We start from the raw sequence: 23,891 nt of genomic DNA, 5'->3' as shown, positions 1-23,891 counted from the left end.
CCTTGTTTACCTATTTGGGTCGGATTATTACTACTTAGTCTGATGCTATTGCTCAACTCTAATCAATGAACATGATGTGATTATCTATGATACGCTGTTTTCCCGTTCTTCTTTATGATTATACTTGTGGTTTTCAAGGGGACTCGAGCGGTTTCTCGAGTGCCTCTCCGTAAGGACCTGTTCTATGGATGACCGCCCGGGAAAAACAGTGCAACCATAAGGGTGGAATGGGGTGCCCTTAGCTGAATAATTAGAGGATCCGGGGTGTAGTTCACTTAGCCGTCGTGCCGTCAATGGGGCTCGGTGTATGCGGCTCGCTCTGCCAAGTTTGGGTTCGCCCCTTGGGGAGGAGTGCGGTGCATTTAGGAAACCTAACGGGTGGCTACAGCCCCGGGGAATCTTTGTAAAGGCTTCGTAGTGAATCCCTGGCCATTCACCTCGGGAGTGAATAAGGGTCTTGCAAGCCCGGGCTAGAGAGGGAATCACGGCTTGTGGGTAAAGTGCACAACCTCTGCAGAGTGTTATGAAACTGATATATCAGCCGTGCTCGCGGTTATGAGCGGCCAAGGGAGCTCCAGTGATTAGTGATACTTGATCAGAGACATTGTGGTACAGGTGGTTATGAGATTGATGGTTCTGGTTATGACTATGGTGCTGGTAAGTGGTATTCTTTCCGTTTGGAAAGGGTTCATCGGGTTAATAACTTGGGTTAATGCTAAAACTTGGCTTTCTACTAGTAAGTAATAACCTGACCAACTAAAAGCAACTGCTTGACTTATCCCCACATAAAGCTAGTCCACTACAGCCAAACAGGATACTTGCTGAGTATGTTGATGTGTACTCACCCTTGCTCTACACACCAAACCCCCCCCCCCCAGGTTGTCAGCATTGCAACCACTGCTCAGGAGAAGATGAAGCTGTGGAAGGAGACTTCCAGGAGTTCCAAGATTACGACGAGTTCTAGGTGTGGGTTAGCGGCAACCCCCAGTCGGCTGCCTGTGAAGGCCGTGTTATCTACGTTTCTTTTCCGCACTTTGATTTATTGTAAGAACTATATGGACGTCTCAGACGTATGATGTAATCGACTATTATTTCCCCTTTTAATACTATTTTGAGCACTGTGTGATGATGTCCATATTATGTAACTGCTGTGTACGTGAATAACTGATCCTGGCACGTACATGGTTCGCATTCGGTTTGCCTTCTAAAAACCGGGTGTGACACTAACACTTTGTATTCATATATTTTGCTTGAAAGCAAATATATAAGCACATTAAAAAGGGAAGAGCAATGAGTATGACAAACTCTTTTGTCATTACACTATATGTGATATAGTGTTGTATGCACAGGCATCTTATATTTGAAATCCCAATAGATGCATACTACTCATGAAAGCTAAGATATGAAGTGTACTTCAATCTTCCACCTGACATGATAAAAGTGGTTAGTTGTGTAAATCGTGATTTGGACTAATCATGTAACAACACTTCTCTTCCTAAGAGAAGACCACTTTGTTAGATGATTTGCTTTTGAGTGCTATTTAAATGATGCATGAGATTTGGTATAATCTCATAATTGATGTTGTGATAGGTTCAACTCATGCGATGTGAGTTGAACACACTCATGTGATTTGAGTGTAAAAACTCATATGAATTTGAGTTAAATTAACTCATCGATTGGAGTTGATCACTCATGTGATTTGAGTTGAACATGTAATGTGGAGAATTGAACCACAAACTCTATATATGGGGATACAAAATATTATCATATTCCATTGGAAAGAGGAAAGAATATTTTAACAATCGCTTCATGCGATATCATGATATGTTATTATCATATCCCCTTTGGTATTGGAAGTATCAAGGATGTGTTGAGATATCCTAATTGCTATCTTACCATATTATAGAGATATCCATATAATTTCTATCATGTGGAAACACAAAGTGATAGTGATGGATATTGCATGTGTTTCACGAAAACATTTCTTATGGATTGTATTGGACATACATCCTCTCGTACAATGTGTTGCATTTGTTAAACTTTTCATGTGATGATACTTACCATACTGGGTAAGACTGAATTGGTAATTCCATTATTGGGATGAAATGAAAAGTTATGGACAATTTTATTGGTCATGTTTTTCCCATAAGATGGATACTTGATGAGTATCATCGGAATTGAGATTTTAAGTCCCTCTTATCTTAAAATCTGATCTGAATTGGTTAAGTTCTTTGAATTGTTTCAAAGGAACGAGTGTGGTCCATTACAAAGATTGTTTGGACATTGAAGGCTTTATATGGTTATTTGGTGCATCTATATGATGACCTCAAGTGTGTCCTTCGGACAACACATGACCATTAAGCGATAATGTCTCAAGCTTGAGCACATTAGCCTCCACACTACTGAATTTACCAAATGTGCTTACAATGGTGATTGTTTGTCTTGGTATTCAGAATGATATCCATAAAGGATATGATGAATCTGTGATAGATTCGAAAATTTCAGATCATTAATGACCATCAGTAATGAATTGTCATTTCCAACCGGTTATGGTTGGAGTCAGGAAGTTTTGCACACTCCTGACTTATGATTAACTGCATGTACTGTATGTACAAGTTCCCCTATGGTTTTTAGTACGTGGGAATCCGTGAAAGATTTCCCATGCGTACATTGGGTATGTTCCCAATCTCACCACCGCAGCGTACATATATGGGCACACAGAAAACTGGGGATCTATGTGAGAATTCATTCTCCGTCGATCATTAAGTTTTAGAATCTCTTCATGAGAATCTATTTATGGCTCGTACGCTTGCTTGAATCATGAGCTTTTTCAGGCATTAGGGGGAGATTTCAAGTACCAAAAATGAATGCCAGGAAATTATAATGAATGCAGTAAGCATTCAGGCTCAGGATCACGTACTAAAACTGAACCTTTAGGTTCGAATGATTTGCAAGAAGTTGCAAATTAACTGCCATGTGCATTTACTATGAGGTGTCACTCAAATTAATCCTATGTGGAAGTGCCAGAAAGAGTGGTTAAATAGAACACCACTAAACTCCCTATTGCAACGTTGTTGTAAATAAGAGGGGAGAAGTATGGTCACAAATTGGGATTAAGATGCTTGCAAGCAGCTGAAGGCTAGGCCTTCTGAGATAGTAAATGCAGACCATCTATTCGTTGGTAACCAACCTAGTGTTGGTGGACACCTAAAGGATATTGATTATCCTGTGAATGGAAGACATTCGCAACCTAGCTCAGTGCGCACTGATGAGGCTAGGTTATCGGAAGCCCTTGATTCTCGTTTTGGGATTTCACGAAGAATCATAAGGGTGCATAAAAATGACTTCATGTCAACTAGAGAATTATGTTATTTGAAAGCTACAAGTGTCGACACATACATCTCAGCAATTGTATATGCGCTCCAAGTGATCCAAAAGACTATGGCCATAGCAGAGCATAAGTATGCTCAATTGGATCTTGTTGAGTGATACAATGTTGCAGAGTTAGCCTTGCTCACCATAAAGAAGTGTTGAATTATTTCCACTTCAAGGTATCTTACTGTGGATACATGTTTGTTTTCATGGACTTGGAAACAATGAGGTGGTGAGAAAGCATGGCTAGTAGCAACTGGGTTTATACGCAAACCCAAGCATTATTTTGATGCTATAAATTCTCATCTACTGTGAGTAGTTAAATTCCGATACAATAATATGGGCAGTAAATCATCTACCTTTGCAGTTGGTAGATGTAGTGACAACACATGCTTATGTGGTCACTGGATTATGGTGTTTGTGGATTCTTGAAGGATTCCAAATACATAATCATCAATCACAAATTTGCGATGCTTGGAAAGTCTTTGTGACTTAGAGCATTCAGGTCAAATATGGTACATTCGACCTAGTGAATCCTTCCTTCCGAAGGGATACACAAAGAATGATATGTTTAGCGTAAATATGTGCAACATATTTCTAAACATACATTACTTATCGACGGAGTTCGAGATAGAAGATATGAATTGAAAGAGATTTTTAATTCAAAGTAAACTATCTTGAGTATCTTGGATACAAAAATTGTCTATATCCAACATATATTGAAGAAATTCAATATGAGAGAATCATTGTTATTTGATTCTTTCCAATCATGAGATGTGCTATTGTATCTTGCAAGAGCATCCGACCGGATATTGCTTTGCAATGATTTGCTAGCTAACAACACATGAGATCGAGTTATGATCTCCAGGTGTACTCATGCTCTCCTTATGTTTGGATATATTGATCTTGGATATCTATAGAAGATCCCCAGGTACAAGATCAATGACATACTTCGGGTAAGTTGGACCTACTGTTTGATAAATGTTGATCAACAGAGATTAATGGTCACTTACACTAATCATTCTATAGTACACTTCGTGGGATTGTACAGAATGGTATACTACATACTGAAGGTATGTGGTGGTCATGATTTTATATCATTGACCTTATTATCTATGAAGATAATATACTTTGTGTTGTTTAGATGAAAAACAAGTTACGAACTAAGTCTCTATCTTACTCCACATTTCAAGTGTGTTTGAGAGTAGGTATGAGATGACTTAGTGTTTTGCAAAGATCAGGGGGAGTTTTCCCTTGATCGGAAGAACTTGTTTTTACATCATGTTGTACTCTTTTCTTTGCATGAGTTTTCCCCTGTTTGGGTTTCTCATTCAAAGTTTTTAACGAGGCAACATCAACACAAGGCCTATGTCGTATCATCTATTTTTCCCATAGAGGTTTTTCGAGGATGATACATTATGACATAGCTATTGTTGTATTTGAACTAGGTTATGAGTTTATCTCATAAGTGTTTAAATGATCAACAATAGATCCTGATTATTCTCCTTATTTTTCCCATTGGGTTTTTAAGGAGACTCGGCTCATATGTTGATTTCCCAGATTTTCTGACACGATTATCTTGGAGAAATATTAGCCTGAGTTATATGTCTCATCGCTTATTTTCCCCACTGGGGTTTTTGAGATGATGACTATAGACATATTATTGTTCTTTGGGCTAGAGGTCCATTGAAGAACAACGTACCATGATTCGATTGAATCACCGACAATTATCTATAAGGATAATTGAGCTTGTGTTGTTCAGATGGAAACAGGAAAATGGAAATATTAACATCTTGCAAACAAAGTCTTGTGATAATCTTGCTGATCTATTCACAAAATCTCTACCATGCTCCACGTTTTCAGAAATATGTTAAAGTGGTTGGTATGAGAAGACTTAAGTGATTGCAAGAATCAGGGGGAGAAATTCTCCGTGATATTTGACCTGTTTTGTCCATCATATTACACTCTTTTCTTTGTATGAGTTTTGCCTTATTAAGGTTTTCTCATCCAAAGTTTTTAACGAGGTAATATCAACTAAGCTATATGCTTCATCATTATTTTTCCCCACGGGGGTTTTTAAGAATGATGATTACAGACATATTTTCTTTTGGAGGTCAATGTGAGTTCTACTCATGATCCAAAAGACATTGTGTACTCCTGATTTTTCCCACAGGGTTTTTAAGGAGATAATATCTTGGAAGACAGCTGACAGATAATCAAATGGACTTGGATTGATCAAGGGGGAGTGTTACAAAATCTTTACTACTCTATAAGTCCTTATTGTAGGCGTGCACATGTGCGCGTGTTCTGCCTCCCGCGATCTCGCTCGTGATATTCCAGCCCCGCCGCCGCCGTCCCCGCCCCCATCCGTGACACCCCACCATCACCGCCGCGCCACGCGCGACAACTCCATCCCCCGTCCGCACCCCTACCCCGAGCATCGCAGCGCCTCCCGCACGAGGTCGTTGCGCTTGTCGATCTGATGGCGGCCCATGGCAAAGGAGCAGGTCAGTCCCGTCCCCTAGCCTTTCCCGACTCCTCCCCTCCGCCTCACTCCATCGTCGTCGTTGGGCCCGGGTCCAGAGGCGGAAGGCTAGGTGGGGGAAAACCCTAACCCCTCCCTTTTCTTCCAGCCGCCGCCACCTCCATTCTCCCTCTGCCCCTCGATAGCGCTCCCGTCGATGCCCACCTCTCTCTTCTGCAGGCGGTGATGGCAGCCACAGCAGAAAGCCGACGCTCGGCGTGATTCCCACCCGTCGCGAGCCAAGAGGTTCGAGGTCATTTTTGAGCCAAGAGGTTCGCGGCCACGGGAGCAACCCTACAGAACCATCACCACCACCGCTCTCTCTTCCTCTGCTCTTCTCTGCCTGCCTGAGCTCACCGCACCTCGCCTCCTCACCGCGGATCCTCCGTTAATCCGGTAACTCTCTCACCATCTCTGCAGTCACCCTAGAGTCCCTCTCTGCCTGCTCCTGCCAGCGCGTGGCGCGGGGGCGTGGTGCGGCTCTCCAAGATTCGCCTAGCATTGCTCGCTCGGGGTCGTGCCAAGCCGATTCGATCTCGCGCTTGCGCACTCCTGCCGCGGATCCGGCTAGATCTCGCTAGAATTGGGGCGTGCGTTTATTTCAAATGCAGCAGATCCGCGTGCTTGCGCGCGTGATCTGGCGTCGTCGCGGGCCTTTCGTTAACGAAATGCATGGCCCGATCTGTGGTTTGGTGGTCAATGCCATGTTTTTTTATTACTGTCTTATGCTGGGAGCAAAATAGAAACAGAGAATAGCTTCAATTGATGCCTTTTAGATCGGATTCTGTAGAGCAACTCATGGACACTTTCTTCTTGTTTTAACAAACGTGGCATCGGGCGAGCTCTGGTGTAGGTAGAAAATGGCCGATGCCGAGGATATCCAGCCCCTCGTCTGCGACAACGGAACTGGCATGGTCAAGGTAAGCCACCGGTTTGGTCACATCTGTTCTTGATAATGCAAGGTTCTCGGTGGCTGCTGGGGCCCTAACAACAACACCAACCTTGGCAGGCTGGGTTCGCTGGCGACGACGCCCCGAGGGCCGTCTTCCCCAGCATCGTGGGGCGCCCGCGCCACATTGGTGTCATGGTCGGGATGGGGCAGAAGGACGCCTACGTCGGTGACGAGGTGCAGTCCAAGAGGGGTATCCTGACCCTCAAGTACCTCAGCTTACACATCACATTATTCCCCACATTACAGCAATCAGTGCAACAATCAGAGCATTTATTTAGGTATCCTGCAAGTAGTAGTAGTGTTATGCGTGTTCTAATATTCTATGTCACAAATGTAAATCATTTTATTAATTGGGCACAAAATTATTTAACATTGCTGCACTGATTGTTGTTCCTGAATTTAAGAAAATCTTTATGTGATACAAGTTCCAGATGTTGTTGTGGTGTTAATGCCAATATGTGAGGCTTTTGGGTCAACACCACCGCCTCCTAATCACAAGTCTACCATTCATGGTGAAATATCTGTTTATAGAGTCTTCTCTTGTGCATTTCTTTGTCTTCTTCGCTTGTGGAAGTTTTATAGACCTCCTCAAGAGTATTGTATTGCTGGTCGTGGAGGCTCAGTAAAGCTGGAACTGACTCTGGACTATCTGTTGTTGATGCACAATAATCACATTGAGTTCTCAAATTCATCTGCCTCTAATAGGGATTCTTGCAATGATATGGGCTCAGTAAATGAGGTTCCTGCTCAGCCAATTTATATTGATTCTTTTCCCAAGCTAAGGGCTTGGTATTTCCAGAATCAAGCTTGCATCGCTTCTCCACTTTCTGGTCTTTGCAACAAAAACACTCTTCATCAATTTTAGTATGACATTGATTCAGACTGTTGCTTCTGAAACCATTTTTACAGGTTCTGCAAACCGATCATGACAAAACCAAAGGTAGCTTTGAAGCCGCAGACTCTGTCTCCACAACCTGAAGCCCAAGCACCTCATGATCCTCAAACACCAGAGCAACAACAAAGCGGGACTGGTGTAGGCGTGTAGCTGGTGAGCCGGGTAGTGAAGGAGGTGTGTACCAGGCCTCCAGTGAGCAAATGGGCATGGTGCCGGATGCATCTGCGGCCGGTGGCAGGAAGGTCGAGCTGGATGGGGACATGCGATGGACATCACAGGTTGGCCCCTCCAGTGATCCATCTCAAACACTAGCCAGGTTTCCTCCTTTGCCACCCTCCTTTGGCAGTTCTCTTCCTAACGTCGCCGTAGGTTCCCTTCCCTGCTGTTTTTGTCTCCCATAGCTCTTAAAATTTTAAGTTCCCTGTTTGCATAAAGGCCATAGGAAAAACGTTGAATCAAAGCAAACTTGATGCTTACCGAAAGCATGTTCGATGAGTTACTCAGATTCATGGCCCAGGAATTGAATCTACACGGTTTAATAACTATTTGCATGGCTCTAAATGCTTAATTAGGTTTGCTCATCGTTCCTCAGTGCTACTTCATCTTGATTTTCTGCTGAGTATACAAGGGATGAATGAGGCTGCTCATGGTGGACAGAACAGAAGACGAAATGAATCGCAAGGGGAAACTAACATGCGAGAGAGGAGGAGCTAGCCACAACCAAAGAGCTTGGTTCAATACTTCAATGTAATCTCTAATTGGTACTTGGTTCACAGTGTATGGTAGTTATGCGCACCTTTTAATCTGTAGTATGTTTTTAGTGCTAGATTTGAACTAACAGTTTAGAGGGAAGGTACTTATGGTTCCATTCAAGCACTATAATGCCTTAGATGATATATTATTGGTGGCATTTTGTGTAACTCAATAAGTTCAGCAGGGCTTAGGTACACATGGACAGATTTTGGGAACACTAACCTTCGCATTACTACTACGTGTTTCTTAGACGTAATTGTTTCTGTTGAACAATTAGAAAGAAATCCAACCAGGAACATGATTTAATTATTAATCACTGTTTTTTTAAGCTTATAGGCTTCACATATTTTTAAAATGAACCGTTCCTAGGTGCATTTTGTATTCTAACCAGCTCTATTGTTATGGTCATAATCGTTAACCAGTAAATTTGTTGTGTATTTAGGGCTAGAATAATGAACGATATGAAGATCAGGTAGCATTATATATGTCAATAAGAAGCAGAGGAGAGAAGCAGCCCACATCGCAGGAGACAAGGACTTCACTTGTTTGGCCAGTTCAGGACTTCAGGTAACAGACTAAGTGGCTAACAACTAGCAAATAGAATAGTGAATAACATGTTCTGTGTATTTCTGAATCCTAATTATTTTTTGCTTCAGTTTAAAATCTTCTCAAGTATCTAATGATAAATAGCAAATATATTGTCCATTTATTAACATATAATTTTTTTGATGGCTAGGATTGTAGCGATGAGGCAGGTGAACTTGATCCACTGATTTTCGAAAAGAAATCACACTGAAAAGAAACAAGAGAATAGGAAACATAACTACAAATAGGATATATCTGAACCCTACACTGTAAAATCTGGTTATACGTTTCCTAAAGTAAATTCAAACAATAATATGAAATAATATGTCTGAACCTCAGAGCTGAAGTGATGGGAATATTTTCTAATGACTAAATTGCTGGAACATACTTAAAAGTTCTTTAGTTCCACGGACATTGAAATTGTGTATATGAAGCAACCATCACATCTGGGAGATAATTAGGCAGACAGGCTTAAGAAAATTCCAACACTAATGTTCTATCGCTAACTTCTTGGTTAGGATGTTGTCGATGATGTCCATGCTATATTCCCTCGCTTCATGCTTAACAATGAGGGAGAGACTAAGTGAGGTAACACTGCTTGTCTTTGTTTATGCTTAATCTCCCTGGTATTGTACTTGCTTCCCTGCCTGAACTGAACCTTCAGGTGGCTGTTTAGCAGGGGCTGAAGGCCGTTGGTGCTGTCAGAATGTTTTTTTGGAGTTTTGGTGGATGATGCTCAGTGACTGCAATGCAAAGGATCCTTCTGTTTTGTATATTGAATGAGATTACATCACTGTTTTTTTCTTAGCGATATGTTGAGCTCATGTGCTCGTTTATGTTAGTCGATCTCTGGCTCTTGTAGTAACTTGGAAAGCTTGCTGCTTTTTTTAAGGGCATACATGCCTGTGATGTGTGGTCATGATCATTTTTTTCTCCTGTTATTTTAGTTGTCGTATCATAAATGCCATGTTTGCATTGGTGTTCCAACATGTCAATATTATTGAATAAATGTTTGCATTGGCGGCAGCGGGGACGACGCTAAGTCGAGCAATGGCGAAGCGGCCCGTGGTGGCAGTAACGGTGGAGAGAAGCAGGGGGATGAATCCAACGGTGGCGGGATACTTAGCGCTGTGGCTTCCAGGATTGGCGTGGTCGTGTCCAGCGCCAACGGGGACCGCAGCGGCAGCGCTGAGGATGGTGCCAAGACGAGCGCTGGCGACGCTGGTCACGGTAGCAAGGGCGAGGAGAAGGGGCGTGGTGTGAACGGTGGTAGAATAGTCGAGCAGATCATTTCCAATCTGCCCTCAGGTATATGATTACGGAAGCTACACTTTGTGAGGAAAATATATAGACCATTCGTGAGTCGTGACATCATTTTGTATTGGAGTTTGAACTGACAATCTTTTTTTTCCTCTCTCTTTACTGCAGATGATCAGGCGCCTGATGCCGATGAAGCTTCCTTGCTCATCGCCATTATCGAAGATTAGCTCCATGTTCCGAAGGCTCTCTAGGTCGTCCTCAACGCCAGGATCAAATCATCAGCTGAGCCGGAGACTGAAAACAATAAAGAAAAGCAAGCAGCTGGTCATAGTAAACATCATGTAGCGAGGCTTAGCAGATTGCTTTTTTTTCCCGTTAGAATCAGTCCACATGTCCTCGACACGGGCTAGATTTGTTCTAGGATTATTTTTCCAGTAGTAAGCCATGTATCCATGGACAGTCCACAGCGCGACGTCTAATGTAACATCATCAAGGTTCTTTTGACTATCCCATAAGAAACCATTCCTTAAGACAACCGATATTGTGAGTTGATAACCAACAACTAATGTTACCATGCGATTGTTCCGCAAAACAACTATGCCCTCTTTCTGTATCACTTCCTTTTCTCTTTTATACTATGAAAAGATCTTACATGGTACTGCATGATGACCCTTATAACTTAACAGATCATTATTGGACAGAAATGATGCTTTCATTTCAGACAAGCCGTAAGAACTACTGTGGCTGGCAATTTTATGTGGCAATGACAAAATCAAAGATTTAATTATCGAACTATACATTTATCCTGACACAATTATTGCGTTGACGGATAAAATGCAGAAGGATGAAAGGAGTTCTGTGTGGATCACTTGGTTACATGAGCAGCGAAGGGAAGAACAACAAACGTTCAATGACTTCAGTCAGCATCGCCAATAGATTACAACAATAAATAGAGACCCGTTGGCTGCAGATGTCGAGAATAACATAAAACACATTCGAGAACAACAACTCTGGTCAATGTCATCGTGCATCGATATTGATCAGGGTAGATCTCTTAGGCGTTCCAGTAGTTCAGTAATTACGAATCCACTGGGAATAAGTAAAAAAAATTAGGTTACAGTCCTTCATGAGTTGTAGATGACTGAATGTTGCAAACAATCAGGTTCTTCTGCCAACGCTGCTCATGCTCAGCTAAGGCTCTGATCCATAGGGATTGAGGGGGATCAAATCCCCTACAAGTTAAAATCCTCTTTAATCCCTTCCAATCCACCTCAATTCTTATGGTTTTGGAATCAAACAAACATGGTCATTTCAAGTATGCCGATCAAAGAACTTCTCAATTGCCACTGAGAACGCAGCAAACCCCACACATCCAAAGCATGTAGCTTTAGGGCCACCTGTAAACATATAAAATCCCTTAGTGTGATATTGATAATGTTTTCCACACGGATTTTGCATATTATAGTAATGTTTGTCGTTCCGTATTAATGTTTCATACAAATCTTTTACTTCCGTCGCAACGCACGGACACATATCTATAACATACAACAGAGACATGTAAGTTATCGTATTATAATTCGGTTCCGTTGCAACGCACGGGCACCCTACTAGTAACATATTACAAAGTTATATGTGATATGGTGATCAATCCAAGGGGCTCGACGAACACATCCCCAAGGGACACACCCCTTGGTGATGACCCCTGTCACATGTATATAAACAAGTCTTCCCTGCAATAAAGGACACATCACTGTTATTATGTTTCTAGACCCTCGAAAACAGCTCAGGCGGCCTGCCAGGCGGACCAGGCAGCGACCTGGCGGCCTACACGCCGGCCCAGTCTGGCTGGCCTGCCCCGACGGCCCACCAGGGGGCCCAAAACGCCTATATCAGTTGGGGGCGGCTAGGGTTTCCAACCCTAACCGCCCCTTAGCCGCCACAGCCGCCAGGGACCAAGTCCCAGCCGCCACCATGGGGAGCCGCGCTAGGGGGGGGCGCCTGCTCCCTGCGCGCCTCGTTCGTCGTGCGCGCTGTGCCGTCAGGAGGTGGCCGCGCCGCCAGCCGTTGTGGTCGCGCGAGCGGCCGGCTTGGCCGCATCGCGCCTGCGCTTTCCTTCTCCAACCGGTGCGGCCCCACCCAGAGCCAGGACGCCAGGTCCTACGTCAGATTTGCCTAGCTAGACGGGCCTCTCATATGCCGAGAAAAAGTCCTGCGAGTTCTTCCAACTCAGCAGCGCGGCTAGCCTCTGCCGCTCTGCGGGGTCGCTCGGCTGCGTATAACACGTGATGATGAAGGATTTTTTCCCGTTAGGGCTTGTTACCTCTCAATCCATATAGATTAAGTGAGACTAGATAGATTTAAAACTCAAACAAATCAAAGTTTTTCTAAAAACTTTCTAATCTCATTTAATCCATATATAATAGAATTAACCGAACAGACCCTTGTTGATTCTGATTGATGGAGGAAACAACTACAAACGATCGCGTGGAAAGTACGGATCTTAACGCATCACGCCTAGCATCCTGTCCACGGGGAAATTGGTAGAGAGAAAAAACAATCCTAAAACCTATAGTATAAGAGTGTTTACACTAGAACTAATAATAGTTAGTTGGCTAAAAATTGGTATTGAAATTAGCTAGCTAAAAATTGTGTGGAAATTAGTTACTTAACTATTACTAATTTACCAAAAATAGTTAATAGTTGAATTATTAGCTATGGTGTTTACATGTTTCAACTAATTTTAACCATTAAATATTATCTTTAGTGCATTCAAACACATATAAAAGTAACTCCAATAGTTATGTATAATTATACTACTCAAATCTTAGATTTAGCAAGTTCTTAAATAATATAGGAAACAAAAAAAAAACTCATCTCCTCCAACAGTTCTCTATATATATTACTTTCTAAATATGTTAAAATTTAACATGATACCCATTTGAGTGGGACCATCATCGATGACATATTTAACTTGGTGAGCTGTGTTGACCTTTTAATTTACAGTTGCAATTGTTTATTTATTTATTTCCAACATGTGCACGTGCGGCTATTGTATTGGCAATTATTTAATCTCTAGCTGACTATCGGTGTCCGATGCATAGGCTCTGTTAGTATATCTTTACCACAAAGTGAAAAAGGTAGCGTAATACAAAAATCACTGTCAGTTTTTTTTGTTTAGGGGGTTAGTAAATGTAGAGAGAAAATAAGGTTAGATGAAGAGTAGCTAAATTTATAAAGTTTATTTAGAGAACTGTTGGAAATGATTTTTTAGTTTAGTTAGCTAAATTATTGATTTAGGGAGTCTTTTAGAGAACTATATGTGCCAAAAGAGTTTCTCGGACGATACGAGTGCTCGGTCGTATGATATGTTGTGTTATGGAAAAGAGTTTCTCGATCCGATAGAAATGAGCATCTCAACTAGATGACTGGATATCCCATTTCCCTAGAATGCCCGCACATTGAATTGAGAAAATCAGTTACAAGAAATAGGGGACCTATGCATAGAATGCACAGGATATAGTTTTAACATAATCACATTAATTTTTCTATTTCAGAAATATGTAATCACGTACATTTGTTTTAGCACTTAAAAATTACACAACATAATAATTTTTATTGAATTAAAAACTACAAAGTGCATGAAAATTCAAAAAAATGCGTGACAATTCAAAAAATACATAATAATTAATATAAAATTACATAAATCTAATGATACTTGGAATGAGCTCCACTCAGTTAGAGATATTTGTAGAGGGATTTGGGTGAAATTTGTGATTGTCTATAATTTTTTTCAAAATTTTTGGATCCTAAACAGTCAAAAAATAGCTAGTTGCAACAACTAGCACATATGAACCAATCAAAAACCGTCACCTCACTCTCGCCCGCATCTCGTCCACGCCAGCATGTTGCCCACCTACCGTCCACCTCTCGCTTAGGCGTGCGGTCCAGTGCAGACGAGAGCGGGATGATATCGCCCGCTCTCGTCGAACGCGGGCGGTGTTGCCCGGAGACGCCCTTCATGCCCCTCTCATCCCGTGTCGGGCGTAGAGATGGCAATGGATACCTGCGATTCGATACCCGATGTATTTACTCTATTAGGATATATATGTGAGCTGAATGTTCAACCCATGGGTCTCTTATTGAGCAAAAACCTTCACTCAATGGGTAAACGAGTGTTAAAACGTTCTGCCTGTTGGAACTTGCTCTCAACCGCAAGGAGACCAACAAGGGTGAACAGTGGCGACAACAGGGTTACGTGCTAGGAGGCAATAGCTCTGTTAATCTAGCCTCTCACGGGCACTGTGCGGGGGTATTTATAGGTATCTGAGTGTCCAGCGCCTTGTGTTAAGGACGCATGTGCCCTCAGACACCTAGTTTATCCCCAGAATATTCCCATAAAGCAGGGTTACAAGCTGTAATTACAAGAATGTCTTTACAAATTAGGCCCGTAACACAAAGGCGGCCACGCAGGGGCCGTTACAATGGGCCGGATCACACGTGGGCCTCAGAGCTGGACGAGGCCGCGCTGCGGGATGACGTCGCCGCAGGCCTTCGTCTGGTGCCGAATGGAACGAAGGGTGTCCCTGCCCGTTTTGTCTCTGTCAGACCAGCGACTGCAGCGAAGGCCTCGAGCGAAGGGTGGCGTCTTTGCCTTCGCCCCAACATTTGCCCTCCGAGGGACCAGTTCGACTAAGTCACCTGGTGCCGAAGACGTCACTAGATGGCGGAGACGCTGCCCTCGCTCGAAGTGGTTCCGCGGGGGTTTTTGATGTGACCGTTGATGGACGGCGTACTGTTGGATTGCGGGTTTCCCGAAGCGCCGCGCCCTGTCGGATTGCGGGTTTCCCGAAGAGCCGTGCCCTGCCTATAAAAGGGGGCGGGGGTCGGCGCTTTTTGAACTTTGCCTTCCGCGCTCCGTGAAAACCCTAGCCGCCCGCCGTCTTGCTGCTCGTCTGCCCGCCGTGCTCTTGTTCGCCGGAGATCTGGCTCGAGTGAAGCAGACCGCCCGCCGCCGCCGACGGTACGTAGCAATGTCGTCCTCTTCTTCTTCCGCTGCCACTACGCCGCCGGCCGCCGCCTCGTCTGAGGAGACGCTGAGTAGTTTGATGGTGGAGGAGTTGCGCGCCGGCGACTCTGTTGATTTTGGTGTGTCGCGGATGACGTCAGCCCGCGTTCAAGATATGCAGCGGTTGGGCTACTTTGGCGGCGGAGTTGCTCGTGCTCCGGGGACGGAGGAAGTCCCCGAGCCGGAGGGTGAGTTGGTCGTTTTCGAGGCGTTCTTCGCCGCCGGTCTCTGCTTGCCTGCGCACCGGTTTGTTGGCGAGGTCCTGCGTAGATTCAACGTTCAAATACATCAGCTGACACCGAATGTCGTGGTGGCGCTGTCGAAGTATGTCTGGGCGACGACTTCGTACGGCGGACAACCGTCGGTTGAAGTTTTTGCGAAGTATTATTGTTTGCACTGGCAGAAGAGGATGATTGGGGACGAAGTTGCCCAGTTCGGGTCATGCACATTCACGCCGAAGACCGGCAAGACCACAATGCAAGTAGTGGAGTTGGTTCCGTGCGCCCGCAACAAGTGGGGCAATTGGAATGAATTTTGGTTTTACGTTGCTGAGGGTACTGTCGAAGGCCATGAGGGACTCCCCGTGTCTGAGATGTGCTCTCATTATTATTCTGCGTATCCGCCCTTTGAAGTGGCAGAGGAGGATGCAGACGAAGGGGCCCTTCGGTGCGCCGCCGGTCAGAGCAGTGGGCGTGATTTAGTTGAAGAGTTCGTGGCGTACGGGGTGTGGCCCTTGGCGCATGGCTGGGCGTTGGGCGAAGTGTGCCCTCGCTAGATGCCTTTTCACGGAGGAAGGGTGGTGCGAAGTCCTGCCTTCGCACTGAATCTGCGAAACCGCGACCCGACCGCCTTTGTGCGCGATGCGGAGGACGGGGCGGTGCGGCTCGTGGGACGTTACGTGCCGAGGACGGAAGGCCAGCGCAGCTTTGATATCCGGGGGTCAAATGACCGTTTGAACAGGGTCTTCGAATTGAATCAATTGCCGTACGACGGCTATCCTGGTCAAGACGAAGCGGACCGCCGTGGGAAGAAGCCGGTGGTGGAGACTGGAGATGACCCTGCGCCGGCGGCCGCTCCTTCCTCAAAAAAGAGAAAATTAGGTACTGCGATGGGAGGACTTGGGGTGTCTGATAGTTTTGCTAGAGAGTTGATGAGGACGTGTGCGGCCCCGGGGGAAAGGATGTCTTCGCCCGAGCTCTGGGAGTCTTCGGCTCGGATGCTGAGGGTTACCGGGGGTTGCTGGCCTAGGAATGTTCCTATCCCCTGCGCGGCTAACGAGGACTGTTTTACATCTCGTATGGTTCGTCAGTGGAGAGTTTTTCCTTACGGGCGGAATATCGGTGCTGTTGTGTGGGCAGTGATGGACAGGGATCGCCAAGGGGCGGCGCAAAAACGCTAGGCGGCTGTCAGGCTGCATGAAGCTAGGCCGAAGAGGCAGCGGGGGGCTGCGAAGGCTGCGGCCTCCGGCGGAGGCAAGCCGCCGCTGGCGGCGAAGTCGGGCGCCTCTGCACCTAGCAAGGCGCCGGAGGCAACGGCGGGCGCCGGAGGCTCCAAATCAACGAAGGTGGTGCCGCCGGCCAGCGGAGTGGCGGAGGCTTCGAAGGCGGCCCGAGCGTTGCCGTTGTCGGGCAAACGTGTTGCCGACTTCGGCACCGATATTACTGTGGACGACTATCTTGGTGGTAAGTCGTTGGCTTATGATTATTATTATTATTATTATTGTTATTATATTTTTTTAATTCGTTGATGCGTTGCAGGGTCGGACGAGGGCCAGCTTGCTATAGTTGCGCCTGGCGCGGCGATCGCGACGGCTGCCATAGTGCCGAAGGCGAGGGGCGAGGCTCTTGGCGCCGGAGGCGAGGTGTCGGCCCTCGCGGTGGTCAGGGACGAGGCGGGCGCAGCGACCCGCCGGCTGAAGGGGGTGACGGAGGCACTGAGTCAGGCGACGGAGGCGCTGAGTCAGGTCCGCTGAGCTATACTCTCTCCCCCACCTCTTTCTTTTGGGGCAACGGCCTTACGTGTGCTCTGCAGGTGGCTGACTTCGCCAGCCGTACTGCGTCGGGGGCCCTCACGGCAGCTGTGTCTGCCGAAGTCGAGAGACTTCGGACGCAACATGCTGACGCTGTCCGTGAGAAATCGGCCTCCGACAGCAAGTGCCGTAAGCTGACGGACAAGGTGGCCGCCCTGGAGAGGGAGAAGGCTGACCTCCGACGCCAACTGGCGGCGGAGAGGAGGGAGGCCAACGAGGCCATCGCCAAGGAGCAGGCTGCGCAGGCGGAAGCCAAACTGGCGCGGGCGGAGGGCAATCTTGCCATGGAGCTCGCCAAACATCTGCAGGAGCGGCTCACCGCCCTGGAGAGCCGCGCGAAGGGGGCCGAGGCCGCGATGCGTGCAGAGGCTGAACGGACGCGCGCGCAGCTTATGGATACATATCGTGAGCTGGGTGCGCGGACCGGTGACTTCGAGGTGCCGGACCGAGAGCCCGGGCTTCGTTGTCTGCAATGGGTGCAGGAGGAGCTGCAGGAACTCCCCATTGTCGTGGGGGGGTTTATGTCGTACGCCTCCCTGGTCACCTGCGAGGGGGCGATGAACGCACTCTCCCGCGAACGGTGCCGACACTTCGAGGTCTTCGACCAGGCAGATGAAGATTTTGAGCGAGATGTCTACAAGGTCGAAGACCCCGTCGTGAAGGAATCCGCCGGGGCCCTTTATGACCGGATGTGGGGTCCGCACGGTCGGGAGGTGGTCAGGGAGCGGGCCGAGACTGCGAGGGCTCAGGTAAGGTTGTTGTTTGTTTGGCGTTTGTTGTATGCGGGTTGTGCGTGTGTTTGCTGAATTTTGTGTGTTTTGTCTTAGGCGGCGCGTGGCGAGCGGGTGGACGACTTCGGGGCGCTGAACAGCGCGCTGCCTGACCCGGAGCCGACCCCTGCGGAGGCTGTGTCTGGGGTCGCCCTGGAGCCAACCCCGGAGACCGCGACGATCGCGACGGCTGCCCCCACATCTGTTGCGGTCGGCGAAGACCTGCCCCCAACGGTGGCCGAAGGCGCCCCTGATGCCCCCGCGGCTGCTGTGCCGAGTGTTGAAGATCCCGCGGCGGAGGCGGCGGAAACAACGGCAGAAGCGGCGGCGGAGGCAACGGCGGAGGCTCCCGCAGCGTCAGGGCCTTCGCAGGTGGCGTAGTGGGTGTATAGGGTTGGGGAATTTTGGATATTTTGCTGAATTTTGGTTGCTGCGCAGGTTCAAGATTTTGGGCCTGCGCACGCAACCGCTACTACTGAATTTTTGGCGGCTTCGACCGCGGAAGGTGGTAATGGATATGGTGAATCTGCATCTGAGTTTTTTGATTTTACTGACTCTGGGAGCTCGATTGAGTGGACTGAGGAGTCGTCGGAGGAGGACTTGGATTATTTTGCGGCCTTGGATGTGGCTGCGGCGGAGGCTACGCCATACGCCGCGGACGCGCCAGACGTGCCAGGCACTAGCACCGGGCGCCGACGACGAAGGGCGGTTGCAAAGCGTAGGGTTAGCACGGAGGAAGAGGCTCGGCTTCGTGTGAGTAGGGCTGGTCGGCAAGAACTGTTGTCTTTGCCGGCCGCCGCGAGTACAGGGGAAGGGGAACTGCGAAGTCTTTTTGCGGGTGAGGAGCTTAGGATAATGTTATTTAATTATAGGGAGATGGGAATTATTCCTAAGGTTGAGCCGATGTAGAGTGTGGCGCCCTCGCTTGTATATGTGTAAAGGCTTGTACGATGAAGTTGTGTGCCCTCGCTTGCCTGTGCCTGCGAAGGCGTTGTGTGCTTTGTCTGGTATATTTTGTTATGCTATGCTGGTGCGACAGTCTTCGCGGTATTTGTTGTGCTAGTCCGGCTGCACCCTTAGGCGACTTCTGCACGGATAGTCCTCGCGGTGGACTTCGGTTTTTGCGCACTTGTTGTGGTGGTCCGGCTGCACCCTTAGGCGACTTCTGCACGGATAGTCCTCGCGGTGGACTTCGGTTTTTGCGCACTTGTTGTGCTAGTCCGACTGCACTCTTAGGCGACTTCTGCACGGATAGTCCTCGCGGTGGACTTCGGTTTTTGCGCACTTGTTGTGCTAGTCCGGCTGCACCCTTAGGCGACTTCTGCACGGATAGTCCTCGCGGTGGACTTCGGTTTTTGCGCACTTGTTGTGCTAGTCCGGCTGCACCCTTAGGCGACTTCTGCACGGATAGTCCTCGCGGTGGACTTCGGTTTTTGCGCACTTGTTGTGCAAGTCCGGCTGCACCCTTAGGCGACTTCTGCACGGATTTGTCGCACGTGAGGGTGGCTAGCGCTTAGCCTCGCGGTGACCTTGAATTGGTCGAATGCCGAAGACCGTTGCCGCGGTCTTTTTTCGACACATGTTTTTGCGGGGGATTTTTCTCACATATATTACATGGCTCCGCCTCGTTAAAAACCTCACCCCCCGGGAGGAAAAGAGTGTGGGCCGGTACAAGATTGTTTTTGGCGAATTACAAGGGCGAAATCAGCCCTAATGAGTCAAACAAAAAATTTGCGAAGGTTGTCGATGTTCCAGGAGTGCTCCAGGTCCTCACCGTTTGGCGTTGTGAGCCTGTAAGCGCTGGGGGAAGCTTTTGTCTTGACTATAAAGGGGCCCTCCCACTTGGGCTCCAGCTTGCCCCTGGACTCCGTCCGAGCTGTTCGGACGAGTACGAGGTCCCCTTCGCTGAACTCCCTCGGGATGACCGCGTGGTCGCGCCATGCTTTGGTCTGGGCTTGGTATTTGTTTAGGGCCTGTAGGGCGAAGACCCGGTCTCTGTCAATGAGATCCTTTGAAGTTGGCTCGTCCACGTCGGGGATGGCTGACGGAACTGTTCGCGGGGACCCATGCTTTATTTCTTGCGGGGTCATGGCCTCCGATCCGTATAGAAGGCGGAAAGGAGTGAACCCGGTCGCCCTGCACTCAGTTGTGTTTAGCGCCCAGACTGCTTCTGGTAACAAATCGGTCCATCTGCCTTTTTTTCATCGAGGAGCATTTTCTTGACAGCTGTGAAGATTTTCCCATTGGCGCGCTCCACGACCCCGTTAGACTGCGGGTGATAGACTGAAGCGAAGGCAAGCTTGGTGCCGATGGAAAAACAAAAATCCTTGAAATCCTGGCTGTCAAACTGCTTGCCGTTGTCAACTGTTAGCTCGGACGGTACTCCGAAGCGGCAAACGATGTTTTGCCAGAAGAATTTTTGGGCAGTCTTTGATGTTATTGTAGAAACAGCCCTCACTTCGATCCATTTGGTGAAGTATTCGACGGCTACGAAGGCGAACTTGAGGTTCCCCTGAGCGGTGGGCAGGGGCCCGACAATGTCCAGGCCCCAGCGCTGGAGAGGCCATGTATGGGCAATCAGCTTTGTATACTGCGAGGGGTTGCCTGACCGAGGAGAAAACTTCTGGCAGGCTTCGCAGGATCTTGTGACCCGATTTGCGGCGCAGATCATTGCAGGCCAGTAAAACCCTTGGCGGATCACCTTGGCGGCTAGGGCCCTTGGCCCTGCGTGCGAGCCGCACGTGCCACTGTGGACTTCACGTAGGATCTGCATGCCTTCGGTTTCAGTGACGCACTTAAGCATTGGCTGACTGACCCCTTTCTTGTAGAGTTGGCCCTCAATCAGTGTGAAGTCCCGGCTTCGGTGTCTGAGGCGCTTGGCCTCACTGACGTCGGTTGGATGATAGTACCCCTGCAGGAACAGGGTTATTGGTGTCCGCCAGTCTTCGGTCATGATTAGGTTGACTATGCGGTGGCCCTCGCTATAATTAGTTATTTGGAGCCCTTCGGGGCTCCGGACGGCTGGCGTGCCGATGGTGTGAAAGAACACGTCGGAGGGCAAAGGCTCGCCCCTGGCGGCAGCCTTGGCCAATGCATCGGCCTCCTCGTTCTTGGCCCTATCCACATGCTGCAAGGTGAATCCCTTGAACTGTCTCTCGAGACTTCGGATGGCCGCGAGGTATTGCATGAGCGCGGGGTCTTTTGCTGCGTAGTCTTTCTCGACCTGGCCGGCAACTATCTTGGAGTCTGTTTTGATGATACATGTGGTGACTCCGAGGGCCCTTAGCTTGCGGAGGCCGAGAATAACCGCTTCATACTCTGCTATATTGTTTGTGCATCTGTCGGATTCCAGGGTGAAGCTGAGGCGTGCTGCATATCTGTGTTTGACTCCGGCTGGTGAGGTGATGACTGCGGCGACGCCTGCCCCCGCATGGCACCATGCGTCGTCGCAATGGATGGTCCAAACCTTCTCTGTGGACGGGTCCGGCTGTGTTATTGGCCCAGTCCAGTCGACGACGAAGTCTGCCAGGACTTGTGACTTGATGGCTGTCCTGGGCTCGAAGCTGATGTGGTAGCCGGAGAGTTCGGCTGCCCACTTGGCAATCCTCACCGATGCCTCCGGGTTTCTGAATAGTTCGCCGAGCCCCCTGTCTGAGGTGACTCGGACCTTGAATGCTTCAAAGTAATGGCGCAGTTTGCGCGAAGACATAACAACTGCGTAGGCGATCTTCTCCAGCTCTGTCATGTTGCATTTGGACGGTGTCAGGACTTCAGAGACATAGTAAACAGGGCACTGTCTGACCGCGCCCTCAACTGTCTGCTCCTGCACTAGTGCCGCGCTGACCGCGTGCGGCGAAGCCGCGACATAGAGCAATAGGGGGAGCGAGGAGTCGGGGCTCGTGAGGATGGCCAGCTCCGACAGGTACTGTTTTAGTGAGGCGAAGGCCGCTGCTTGCTCCGGTCCCCAGGCGAAGTCTTTTGCACCGCGGAGTGTTTTGAGGAAGGGGAGACTTCGCTCGGCGGACCTGGAGATGAATCTGTTGAGAGCGGCCAATCTGCCTGTCAGACGCTGGACGTCCCTGGCGGACTGCGGAGGCGACATGTCGACGATGGCCTGGATCTTGGTTGGGTTGGCCTCAATGCCGCGGTGTGACACCAGGTAGCCCAATATCTTGCCCTGGCGAACGCCGAAGACGCACTTTTCCGGGTTTAGGCGGAGTCGTGCATCTCGCATGTTCGCGAATGTCTCGGCGAGGTCGGCGAGATGGTCCTCCTTATTCTTGCTGGCGACGACGATGTCGTCCACATATGTAAATATATTTCTGCCAACCTGCCCTTCAAGTACCGTCTTGGTGAGTCTGGAGAAGGTGGACCCGGCATTCTTGAGTCCCTCCGGCATTCTGATGAAGCAATAAGTGCCGAAGGGTGTTATAAAGCTGGTGCTAGCCTTGTCTTCCTCCTTCATGTATATCTGGTGATAGCCGGAGAAGAAGTCGAGGAGTGACATGACCTCGCATCCGGCCGCGCTATCGACTATTTTGTCGATCCGCGGCAACGGGAAATTGTCCTTTGGGCAGGCCTTATTGAGACTGGTGAAGTCTATGCACATTCGCCATTTCCCGCTTTTTTCTGCACCATTACGACATTGGAGAGCCACGTGGGGTAAGCCACTGGCTCGATGAATTTAGCTTCTAGGAGGCGGTGCACCTCCGCCTTGGCGGCCTCTGTCTTTTCGTCGTACATTTTGCGAAGCCTTTGCTTTTTTGGTCGCACCGAAGGGTCAATTCCCAAGCTGTGCTCAATTATGGATCGGCTGACTCCGACCAGGTCGAGGGCGGACCAGGCGAAGACATCTTTATTCTTGGCCAGGCAGCAGAGGAGCTTCTCTTCTTCATGTGAGGTAAGTTCTTCGCTGAAAGTGACTGTCTGCTTGGGTATGGCCTGATCGAGGGGGACAGTCTTGGTCCCGTCTTGGCTCTGTAACTGTGCCTTGTCATGCTGCTTATCGGTTGGGCTGGCGGGCGCAGGGACCTCGCGCTGGGTCGTGAGACAGTGCACGTTCCTCTGACCAGGCACGAAGTCCCGCTCTATGTTGCGCGCCGTCTGCTGGTTGCCGTAGATCGTAATAGCGCCTAGCGGACCTGGTATCTTCATACATAGGTACAGTCCGTGTATGGCAGCTTCGAACTTATTGATGGAGCCCCGACCCATGATGGCGTTGTATGGATATACCATGTCGACAATATCGAAGGTTACTTGCTCACTTCGGGCATTGGGTGCTACACCGAAGGAGAGGGGCAACTCTATTTTGCCAACGGGAAAGGTGCCCTTGCCGCCGAAGCCATACAACGGGTTGTCCGAAGGCTTGAGCAGGCTGTGGCTTATACCCATGCGGTCGAAGGCGTGGAGGAAGATGATGTCCGCCTGACTGCCGTTGTCGACTAGGACTTTGTGTAAGTCCCAGCCTGCCACGCTGCAATTGATGACCATAGCGTCGATGTGGGGGGCGCTGCGCAGGTCGACGTCTCGTGCGTCGAAGGTTAGCGGTATGTGGGACCACTTTGTTTGCACGACTGGGCCAGTGACGGCGACGTGGTTGATGCTGCGGTAGTGGTCCTGCTTCTGCCGCTTGGTGTCGAAGTCAGTGCTGGACCCCCGTGTTATCATGTGAATGACTCCGCGATAT

General features: G+C 48.3%; 1 non-coding gene across 43 annotated transcripts; it reads left to right on the top strand.

Moving 5' to 3' along the window:
- The first annotated feature begins 5,633 nt into the window (after positions 1 to 5,633).
- Positions 5,634 to 10,957, top strand: LOC103636376 (uncharacterized). Of its 43 annotated transcripts, none has more exons than XR_004852241.1 (11): positions 5,652 to 5,879; positions 6,077 to 6,292; positions 6,750 to 6,816; positions 6,906 to 7,022; positions 7,758 to 8,021; positions 8,179 to 8,315; positions 8,406 to 8,490; positions 8,939 to 9,063; positions 9,600 to 9,669; positions 9,761 to 10,389; positions 10,510 to 10,957. It is a non-coding gene; the product is annotated as an uncharacterized protein (transcript). The 43 variants fall into 43 exon arrangements; XR_002264508.2 differs by having other exon boundaries at positions 7,758 to 8,059; XR_002264504.3 differs by having other exon boundaries at positions 7,758 to 8,059; positions 8,401 to 8,490.
- The last annotated feature ends 12,934 nt before the right edge of the window (positions 10,958 to 23,891 follow it).

This window comes from Zea mays, chromosome 8, assembly GCF_902167145.1.
Source record: "Zea mays cultivar B73 chromosome 8, Zm-B73-REFERENCE-NAM-5.0, whole genome shotgun sequence".
Lineage (NCBI taxonomy): Eukaryota > Viridiplantae > Streptophyta > Magnoliopsida > Poales > Poaceae > Zea > Zea mays.
Note: the sequence above shows the minus strand (reverse complement) of the source record. Positions and strands in the feature narration are given on the sequence as shown.